General features: G+C 42.0%; 1 long non-coding RNA gene across 2 annotated transcripts; it reads right to left on the bottom strand.

The window, feature by feature from the left end:
- Positions 1-312: 312 nt before the first annotated feature.
- On the bottom strand, positions 313-10,018 carry LOC143695366 (uncharacterized). 2 transcript variants are annotated; one of them, XR_013184498.1, is made up of 3 exons: positions 9,811-10,018; positions 4,697-4,837; positions 313-690 (listed from the first exon to the last, which is right to left on the bottom strand). It is a non-coding gene; the product is annotated as an uncharacterized LOC143695366 (long non-coding RNA). The 2 variants fall into 2 exon arrangements; XR_013184499.1 differs by lacking the exon at positions 9,811-10,018 and adding an exon at positions 8,666-8,975.
- Between the last annotated feature and the right edge of the window lie 263 nt (positions 10,019-10,281).

Genomic DNA, 10,281 nt, shown 5'->3' with positions numbered 1-10,281 from the left:
AGCCATTAGCAGAAAGCTGACCAGGCCCACATTAAACACTAACCGAACCCCTAAGGTTTCCCCATCTTCCTCACAGGAACCTTCTAAAATGTATTTCAAAAGCAAAATAGTGTCCTTCTAAGCCCAGATACATTTCCGTGTATCTCCATGGCTATCCGTGCTGTTCTTCACAGCTGCTGGAAGGGCATTTGGTGCCCACTGTTGGCAAAGCCCGTCTGTTACCGGGGAGGCAGACAATTCTGGGGAGAGAAAAAAGGTCACCTCCATTTGGTGGCTATTCTAAGGACATTTCCCCAAAAAAGTGTATACACTGTCTCTGGCATATTTTTATTTTTCCTGCAAGGTCTGGAAACTTACATTAGCTGATTCATTAAGTCCAATTCCTGACAGCAGACTATTCCTTATTTATGAAAAATCATAATAGTTTGGTCAGATATTCAGCAAAGAGACATGAGTAGACAAAATCTTTTTTTTAATTGCAATATCTGAGGCTTGAGACCACTGCAAGACCTGAGGAGACTTCTGAAATTCTCCTGTGCCTATTTCCATATTAGAAATCCTCGTACTATGCCAGGGTTCTGTTGGAGTCTTCCCTCAGACAGATGGCATCCTGCCGCCTCCCTTGGACTCTGCTGGGCAGCCCTCATCCTGCTGATACACTCCTATTGCCTTGCACTCACTTAGCAATGCCTGCAAGACATAGCAATTTCAAGATCAATTTCAGGACAAAAAGAAAAAAAATGCATCACAAGACTTCATCACAATAAAATGCCACTTCTGTGCAATGACCCCTGGCCATCAGTCTGACTTTCAACTGATGTACATTCGTGTATCTTAAGTGAATTAGTTTTGCAAAACCAATCAATTCCGTGAGCCATGACAGATTTTTTTCCCATCTTTTATAATTGAGATGGACATCCAAAATTACATAATACACCACAAAATTATTTTCTGTAAGTATAACAACAGTACCTGCTCCAAATTTCCTGACCCTTCCCAATTAAGTCAAGCGGATTCTCTGCCCCAGTGATGCAGCAAGTGATTCTTTTCGCTTCATTACTGAGTAGCATCCCAGTGGTAACAAACATGAATCACTTAAGGGAAAAGGTAATAGTAGCAATGTATTTTTAACTACACTTCCAATTAATTTACCCAAGGGAGGCAAGAAAGCAACCTGGATACTATGACAAACAACTGCCTGTATCCACCAAGAGTTTAACCACTGATTTAGTGTTCAGTAGAGTAAATTTTGTATCAGAAATCCTGTATTCTAGTGGTGAATTTGCTGCAGTCTGTGTGTTCTAATGCAGATCCCTCTTCAGAGTGCAGTTGTCTCCATTTGTAAAATGGATCAGCGATGTTCAGCTTTCTAAACTGCTTTTGTGCACAGCCTTAACACTGTAACATACTATATAGCTACCAAAATAAAAGATATTCTAGATTTGTTTCTACAAATATCATTATATTGTGAAATTTGAATGGTATTAAAGATATTAGTTAAAAAGCTCATCAAGATTTGTGAGATAGAGTAATAATTATTCCTACAGCATTTTCTCAGCAGATTTCAATCAGCCAAAGATGGATAAGGCCATTCAGATATCACACTAGGAATTAAGAAACCCAGGGAAGCTGAGGCCAGGATTTTCAAAACTGCCTTCTAAATTTCAGTCTTCAAGTTTGGAACTTGGATACTGAGTAGCCAGCACAGACATCAGTTGGAGCTGTACATTCTGGAGTCTTGCTAAAAATTAAAGTGTTTAAATATGGACTCTCTCAAAATAGAAATATATGTACTTAAAAGACCTGCCTTAAATTCCAGAAGGAGTCGATGACACTTGTGGAGATACGTGCCCTGTCTCACTCCTGGGTGTATGCTCAGTCCGCTCCATCAAACTGCCCACATCCCTCCTAATGCACAGCTCTGGAGTGACAGACACCGTGAACCACACTTTTCCTGCTTTGTAATTCATGCTAATGATTTCTCTATTTAATATATCAAAGAAAGCTGCATTAATCTGAGTGTTATTTTTAGTGGGAATGAAGTGCAGATTGTATATATTTAATGTGCTGAAATTGGGTGGTAAGCACCATATTGCGTCTTTTACCCCTCGCTAATTTATTTCCTTACTAAGCAGTATGTCTGGAGAAACCAGCATGTGCTGAGGATTGCAAGTCACTGCTGGCCCTTGGCTCCCTCTGATTCATAATAAAGCTACAGATTGAGAGAAAAACAATCACCAGCCATGAGAGGGAAAGAGACGCTATTTCCTCTTGTAGAAATAGGACAGAAGCCAAGGAGCAAACAGTATTTAACCAGAGCAGAGAAGTACCAGTCGCCAAGATCCTATAGTCTGTGTATTTCAAATAGATGCCTCTTAAAAATTAGAAAGTATTCTTAGAGGAGTTACTCCCTATACCTGCCAATTCTACTGTTTTGATGGCAGAATCCAGTTTCTATCAACAACCAACCAAATTTTCAGTTGACTGGCCCCACAGACTATTTCTGGGCATAGCAGTCTCAGAGCACATGTGATGTGTGGCCAATCTGTGCAGGCACTGAGAGCACAGGGTGTCCAGAACACGTTGGCACAGCCCCCAGGCGTGCACAGGAGCTCCCCCAGGAATCCCACTGTGCTTTCATTAAAAACCTGTGTAGCTGCAGGGATCCACAGAGATCTCTGCCCAGCAGGGACATTGTTTGTCCAGCAGCAACAAATGTTGCAGCCCCTATTGAGGCCTACCTTGTCTCATCCCAAACTGGAATTTTTCCTTATGAGGTGTATTGATATGGAAATCCAACATACAAATAATTCTAATAGCAATGCATATTGAACCATTAGTTCACCACCAGTTTGGAGTTGAAAATAATTTTAGTGTAAAAAAGTCAATCTTTTGTTTGTAATTCCAATTTGAATGTCAACAAAAAATCAACTTTTAGCTTCTTTTACTTGTATAAAAGACTAGGGAAACATTGTTTTATTTTTTCTGAGTATTTATAAAGCCACTTTGAATTTAAGTGGGATAGCACATACAACCATCTGCTCCATTTCCTCAAGGTCTTTTAGAGGATATCTTTTCCTGAACAGTATTCCTCTACAACAGAGCAACAAATATAAGACATTAAATTTCTTAGAACTTGCTTTCCTGAATTTTCTTATCATTATTACATCTTTAAGGCATTTTACATCTCCTAGGTGAGATATCTTCTAGCATTATGCACCGTATGTATCTGAATTCCTGTCACAGACATCATCCTGTCATAGATTTATTACATTGTGGGCTACATTAGTCCTTGTTTGTGTGTATAAGCTGTTTCTTCATATTCTGTTTATTAACAGTATGCTTTTCTGTTTATTAAGAGTATACTTCCCTAAATGTCCTAGATATTATTACATGCTACCAGCAACAGTCATACATAACATACAAACTGAGCACTTCCATTTAAGTGACAGGTTTCTAAACAAGTAGTTGTTGCAGTAATTTTGACCTGATAAATACATAACTTAAACCAGTTTCAGGTCTTTAAAACTTTGGGTCCTGAAAGTCCAAGGAAAAATAGAAGAAGAGTAATTTTTTTGTGGATACAAGCAGTCATATTACATGTATTAAATTTCAGCCAGGGTAAAAATGATGAGATAACCCAAAGCAGTAGTGACCATGCTGGTTTCAGGAGAGTGGGAACTGCAACAATCCTTTTCTGAGTTTTGGAATCCACACAGAGCTCCTTAGAGGAAAGTCATAGTCTGCCTGCAGTGTGTTACGTAGTTAAATTGACAGCATTGTAACAATTCAGTTACAAAAATTTTTCAACGTCTCTGAAAATCAAACTTCGTGGAACAGCTGAATGTCTGATGTGTAGACAGTGCTGGCTGAGAATCAAGTGTGCTTTTACTCACAGCAACTGCAAGGTGCTCCGCGAGCAGCAGCTCCCTCTCCTCAGCTCAGTGAGACAGTGCTGTCCTGCCCGAGATTTCTGTTCCCCGAGAGCCAAGCCTGGCTGTGGACAGGTCATGGTGCTGCACGAGCTGGCTGTTCAGGCAGCTGTGGGGAGCTTTGTGCTGCTTGCATGGCTCCTGAGAGCCTGAGCAGAAGCCTGAGAAGCACTGCATGCTGCAAGAGGGAAAAGCTGAATGGGGGCTCATGAGCAATTGCACATGATGAAATGCTGCACAGTGGTGGAGCAGAGCTGGCGTGCTCTGTGCTGCACTGCAGAGAAAGGCAGAGTTGCAGCAAGAAGCAGTTAGATCTCACTGTGGATGCCAATAGTAAAAGATTATTATACTGTGAAGCCCTTTTGAAAAATTAATGGGGTACTTGATGCTTCACCTTTCTGGTGAATCTGAGAATTTCCACCTGTTAAAATAACTGCTCTCACACATAAATTTCCATGCTCTGCAGACCCAAGTTTATGTCATGTTTGTTGAAAGGGTAATTTGAAAGAGGCTGGCAGGAAAGTATCAAGCCTTTAGGTGTAATAAGCCCAGAGAAATTTGTTTGAATGGTGTAATGAATCCGACTTGTTAATTTAGATCAGTTTGGTGCTTATGTTGATAGTGGAGTGCTATGAAAATGAAAAGAAAAATTGGTCTAAAAGGTGCAGTAGAAATAGAAGTGAAACATACGGTAAACTCCCCCAATGTATCTATCCTTTAATCTTCTCTAACTTTAATTGCTTTTTCTAGGCTTATTTTCCTACCTGTTTTTTAATGTATTCCAGATCTCAACATTACCAAGTCCTTATCTCTCCATCTTTCCTTGAAGCCTTTGGAAAAGACTTTGATGAGATCAGTAGAGATGTCACTTGAGTCATACTTCGTGAGACAGCTCGATAACCAGCCTTCATGAGAAAAACCACAGTATCAGAGCATGAAAGAGAGGAGCCATGAGTCCAGAAAGAGAGATTTAAGCAGCAGGTCCTTATCTCTCAGAGTTCAGTGCTCTGACCCAGACAGTTCTGTAGGACTAATTTTCTGTGATGTACAACCAAATTTTCTGTCACTTTTGCACGCATTTCTCAAGCACCACTCAGGTTTTCTCACAACCTTTCTAGGGCATTTTTGTGGAAACTCACAAGTTGAGGCATCCAACCACAAAGCTGGCAATGGGACCAAAGGTAATTCCTAGAGGGCCCATGGCTCAGCTGCTGGCCAAGGGACCATGTGAACTCTGCTTTCATACAAAAACAGCTAAAAAGACAAAATCTTTCACATCTCTGGATGTTTGCATGATAACATGCTAACAGGGTGGGAAAACACTCATCAGCAGAAAACAAATTGAGTTGGATAGACTTGTGGCATGTGGATAAAATTTGTGTAAACACAGGGAACAACAGCAGTTTCTCTGGTTCTTCTGCAAGCAGAGCGCTGCAGAGGACGGGCATCCCTGTGACAGCAGTCACTGGCACTATCTAGAGCAAACCCAGGAGGGTCAAAGTCTCCACAAGGGGAATTGAGGCCCCAGGCACTGCTTGGTTGAAATCTCACCTGCATGGTTGTTATTGCCTGTTACTTTTGTGAGAAAGGCTGTGTCCATGGCTGAATAATGACACAATTCAATCTGAATCAGAGGATAAATTGCCTTTTACTGCCTGATACATGCAGTGCAAGGACTCAGAATTCCTCTGAGCCTATGAAAAGCTTGGTGTGGGAGAGCTGTCTAGCATTATGTAAAAGGGAATCTGATTTCCCAAATAACATACACGCATTGTAACCACCAAATCATCTTCCCATAGTGCCTTGTATAAATCACTACAATTTGCAGCTTCTCTAACAACAGCCTTACAAACCACAGCTTCCTTCAAAAGCAACTTCGACTCATCTCCAGGCCAGGGTGAAAAAATAGCATATGGCTTTGTACATGAAAAACACACATTATTCCCAGTCAACCTGATTTCTGACTTTTTCTCTGATTTTCAAGTTTTGTTTTTTTCAGCCTTCGTAAAGTTATTTTAATTCAATTTCTGCATGTTTATAGAGAAAACTGCAAGGATTTACTCAGAAATAAGCAAAAGGAAGACAGTAGATCTCATCAAGCCCTATTGACATGTTCTTTCAAATTTTTATTTTGTCATACTCCTTAGTCCTCAGTACTTGTGATTGCTCACATAAAAATATGCTGTTCTATAAACTGCTGTATATCTTAAAGCTTTCTAGGCAGAAATTACATTTTTTTAATGTTTAGAATAGTCAGACCTTGATCGGGTTGGCATCTTGAAGCACAACATAACATAATACTGTCTAATATTCTGCTATAAAAGAGATCTTCATCATCTGAAGCAGAATGAGGCCTTAAACAGAGCACATCTCCCTCTTTCTCATTGTTTTCCTAGACCACATCTATGCTACACTTTTTCCCACTTCCCTGTAGCACCATCATCCTTCTTACCCACAGCTTGTGCAGCCAATGCACACAGAGGATTACAGCCCTGTTAACAAACACAGCCTTTCATTCAGCTAGAAATGCTACATAAACTTACTGTTTTCTTTCACATAAGTTCCTTTAAATTCTTATTTGAGATATTAATTAGGTTGTTTCAACACATGGTTTGCAATTATTTGGTTCTTTCAGTTTCTTGAACTTGTTGTTCCACAGTCTAACAGATATGGCGATCCTTCAGAATGAATAAAATTAACTTTGCAATAATCACTAATGCACAAAGATAGTGCTTCATCATGGTACTTTTTCTTGTTATTTCTGTTCACAGAATATAAAAACAGTCGATGTTTTGTTCTCTCAGCTCATTCATTCAGATGTTTTTTGTAAAACACTGACACTAGAAGCTGCCCTGCATTTATTCCATGTCTGATGTGCCATTAGTTAAACACCTACTCTCCAGATAAATGGAATTTAGCTCCAAGCATGCAGACCCAATCCACCAACCCCTTAATGACATGTTTGCAAATCCATAAATCCTGGCTGTAAGCTTTCACCAACACACAGCTGAAGAGCAAACCAAGCCTTTAAACACCCAGAAGAAAACCCATGATGAGACAAAAAAGTGCCTCTGAGAAATGTAGCCATATGAACCAGAGCTGCACATGGAATTGCTGCTTGGGCATAGCTACCCCCCTGAAATGCAATTCCATGTGTAGTGTCTACATTTATACATTTCTATGGATACTAACTGGATCAACATAATTTACTTCCTTCAAATCTGGGATCCAAGTTGAAAACAACAAATCTAAGTTTGAGTGAAATATATCCTTTACCTTTTGAACCTCACAAGATTAAAAATGGCACTGAAGCAAATTACAAAGCAGCCCATCACTGCTGAGACATGCTGAAATGAACTGCACAGGGTAGATTTCTAATGCATTTCCCTCCTCTTTTCCATCTGCACTGCCTGTGAGTGTGCTGGCTCTGTAATGCAGAGGGGGATTTTGGGGTGCACATCCCACACCAGCCCAGCTCTGGGTTGTGCTGAGCCAGCCTCAGTGCAGCACAGGGGAACAGCCCAATACACATCAGGGCTAAATGCACATCAGCATTTTAAAGCAATTTCATGTGCAGCCAACTGATGCTATAAATCAGTGAACAGAGAGTGATTTACATAAGTGACAGGGTATATGTGAATCCTTTGGGTTTCCCAAACCCTTCTTCATTAGAAATCACATGCCTTAGTAAAATATGTAAATTTGTACATTTTTGTTAAATGACTGAATTGATTAATTACTTCATTTTATTTATTTATTTATATTCTATTAGCTGAGTTCAGCTGTTCCTAGTACCTGTTGAATATTTATGGCCCTGTGTAGCACAAAGGTGGAGATTTGGAGGCTCTCTGGCTACTTCCAGACCTCTGGGTACAGATGGACGCTGACTTACCCAGGGAAGGTAACGGAGTCACTGTCCCTGTCTCAGCCCTGCCATGGCCTTCCTGCCCCAGCAGCCAAATTAGAGTCTGCGTGCTCCTGAGGTACTGCAGGGCATGGACTGACACATTAATGCAAGCTGGAATTGAGGATTATGTTAATAAATCAGATTATGCACTGGAGTGGGGAAACAGGGCAGGGAGCTGGGAACCACAGCCTCAGCTGCCATCTCAGTGTCTCACCACAGAGCTGGAATTCCCACCTTGAACATAGGACTTGACTATTTTATGGGCTGCCCCATTTATTTTCAGCTGCTTACTTGCATCAGCTTTGGAAGGGATCTTTCCATGGTGTTAAGTCCCTGTGGGGCCACTTTGCCAGGACCCTTCTCCCTTGTGTCTCAGAAGGAAGATACTCTGCTGTGCTCAAACCCTCTGCTGCAGGCCCCTCGGCCAGCAGTGACTGCTTTCCTGTGCAGCAGCTGCTGTAAATCCCAAGTGATAACTTCTCTCATGTCTTGCTTTTCTCATGACAGCCTACACTTCTGTGCTGGCCAAAGTGGTTTGAGTGCACCCACCTGGGCTCCTCCAGGCTGCTGGTGCCTCTTGTACTGCAGGGCTGCTGCTGTCTGCAGTGCAGCTGTGCCCCAGCTCCCTGGGAGCCCAGGTGCCACCGTGCGACTGTCACCAGCTCCGGGGCTGCCCCGAGGGGGTGCAGCCCATCTGCAGCAGCAGGAGGCTGACAAAACCAGCCATGGATCCTCCCTCTCACTGCTCCCCTGCCCCTGCTAGCCCTTCTGCACTGCTCCCTCCCTCCTGCCCTGCCTCAGAGCCCAGCAGAGCGGTTCTGCTTACCTCTCCTTTGCACTATTAGAGTGAGCATTTTTCTTGGTTTCACCTCTGTTCAGAACCCAGCAGAATGCAGCTGGACACCTGCAGAATGAGAGGGGTTCGGTCTTGGAGAGCCATGCTGAGTAGCCAGGGCAAGAATTTGGCTCTCTCCCACACACAAGGCTTGTCCCAGCTTCCAAACTGTCCCCACTGAAGGCACCTTTGTGCAGCCCTGCCCTTAGAGCCACGCTGTGTCAGCTCATGAGGGCTCAGCACAAACAGTCCCTGGCACAGCCAGGCTGGACATGCAGGTGAGCAGCCAAAATTTGAACAGCACTCCTTGTTCTGAGGAGTGAATTATGAAATACATATTCCTCGTGGGGCACTGGGGAGTTGCTAAATGAGTTTGTGATAGTCTCCATAGCAATGGAAAAGCATACTAAGAGGAGAAACCACAGAGAAGATGTATGCCAGAGATATGTCTCCTTGACAACAACCCAGGCATGGGACTGAGAGAGCTGCCTGGAGGAGCTAAAGCTGGATCCTCATGTCCTTCTCTCTGAAGTGACTCAGGACATCAGAAGGAGCTGCTCTTAATAAAAGCAACAAGCACCAAGACAAGAATAAATTAAACCACTAACACTGATCTACATGAGTAGTTAGAAATATATGTCTGGGTATATGAGTTCCTTTACATACCTATTTGAATCATATATGAATTTTATATATTCACATGCTGTGAAGTCAAGTATTCAAAAATTATCAATCTTACTCAAGGCCATGCAGCTGTCTCTTGTTCTCCTGTCTCTTTGCCTTTCAAGATATTCTTTAACAATGTGATCAAGGAGACTTTTCTTGTAGGACCCATGCCTTGTTCAGCACAGTGGGCAGATGATGCTCACTGAATTGTTGAGTCAATATTTTGTCTTTTCCTTGTTCTTCAATAGCTTGCCTCAGGCCTTCTTTATTTCATGCAGTGCAAACATACTCACAAAGACAGAATAAATTCCCTCATGACAGCTTCTGCAGCAGTTATTATAGCAACCAAGTTAAATGCTACCAAACTGGAATAATGCTAAAAATATCAGCAAAAACCCAAAACCCTGCAACTAAAAAAGGCAAAAAAACAGGAGACAGCAAGCCCAAACTTCTCCAGCTGTGCCACTCACCAGCTCTCCTGCAGCCAACAAATCCAGCTGTTACTTTTGCTCTCATGTCTTTCTACTTGTCCAGATTTTGATATGTTGCTCCAGCTTGGGACTACTGGAAGACTCCCCTCATATCTTGCTGAGTGCTGAGCCCCTTCAGGGAGAGCCTGAGATGGCTGTGTGTTCTGTGGAGGAATTACAATACCTGGGGGGATCTGAAAAATATTCTTAATAATAATACCCAAACAAGCAGGTCATCATTCAGTTTAGGGCTGGGTTCTCCCAGTGAACTTTGGCTCTCATAACAGATATTGCTGCATAGACTTGGAAATGTAATTTTAAAACAAAGTGTAGGGCCCTGTTTTCTTTTTCAATCAGGTGCTGAATATTAAGCAAAGCCCATACCACGGTTTATTGACTGAATGGTGAAGGTAAAGCATGGTATTTTCAGGCAGAGTATTGCAACACAGGAAGTTCTGTCACTTTAAATTA

This window comes from Agelaius phoeniceus, chromosome 16 (assembly GCF_051311805.1).
Source record: "Agelaius phoeniceus isolate bAgePho1 chromosome 16, bAgePho1.hap1, whole genome shotgun sequence".
NCBI classification, from domain to species: Eukaryota; Metazoa; Chordata; class Aves; order Passeriformes; family Icteridae; genus Agelaius; species Agelaius phoeniceus.
Note: the sequence above shows the minus strand (reverse complement) of the source record. Positions and strands in the feature narration are given on the sequence as shown.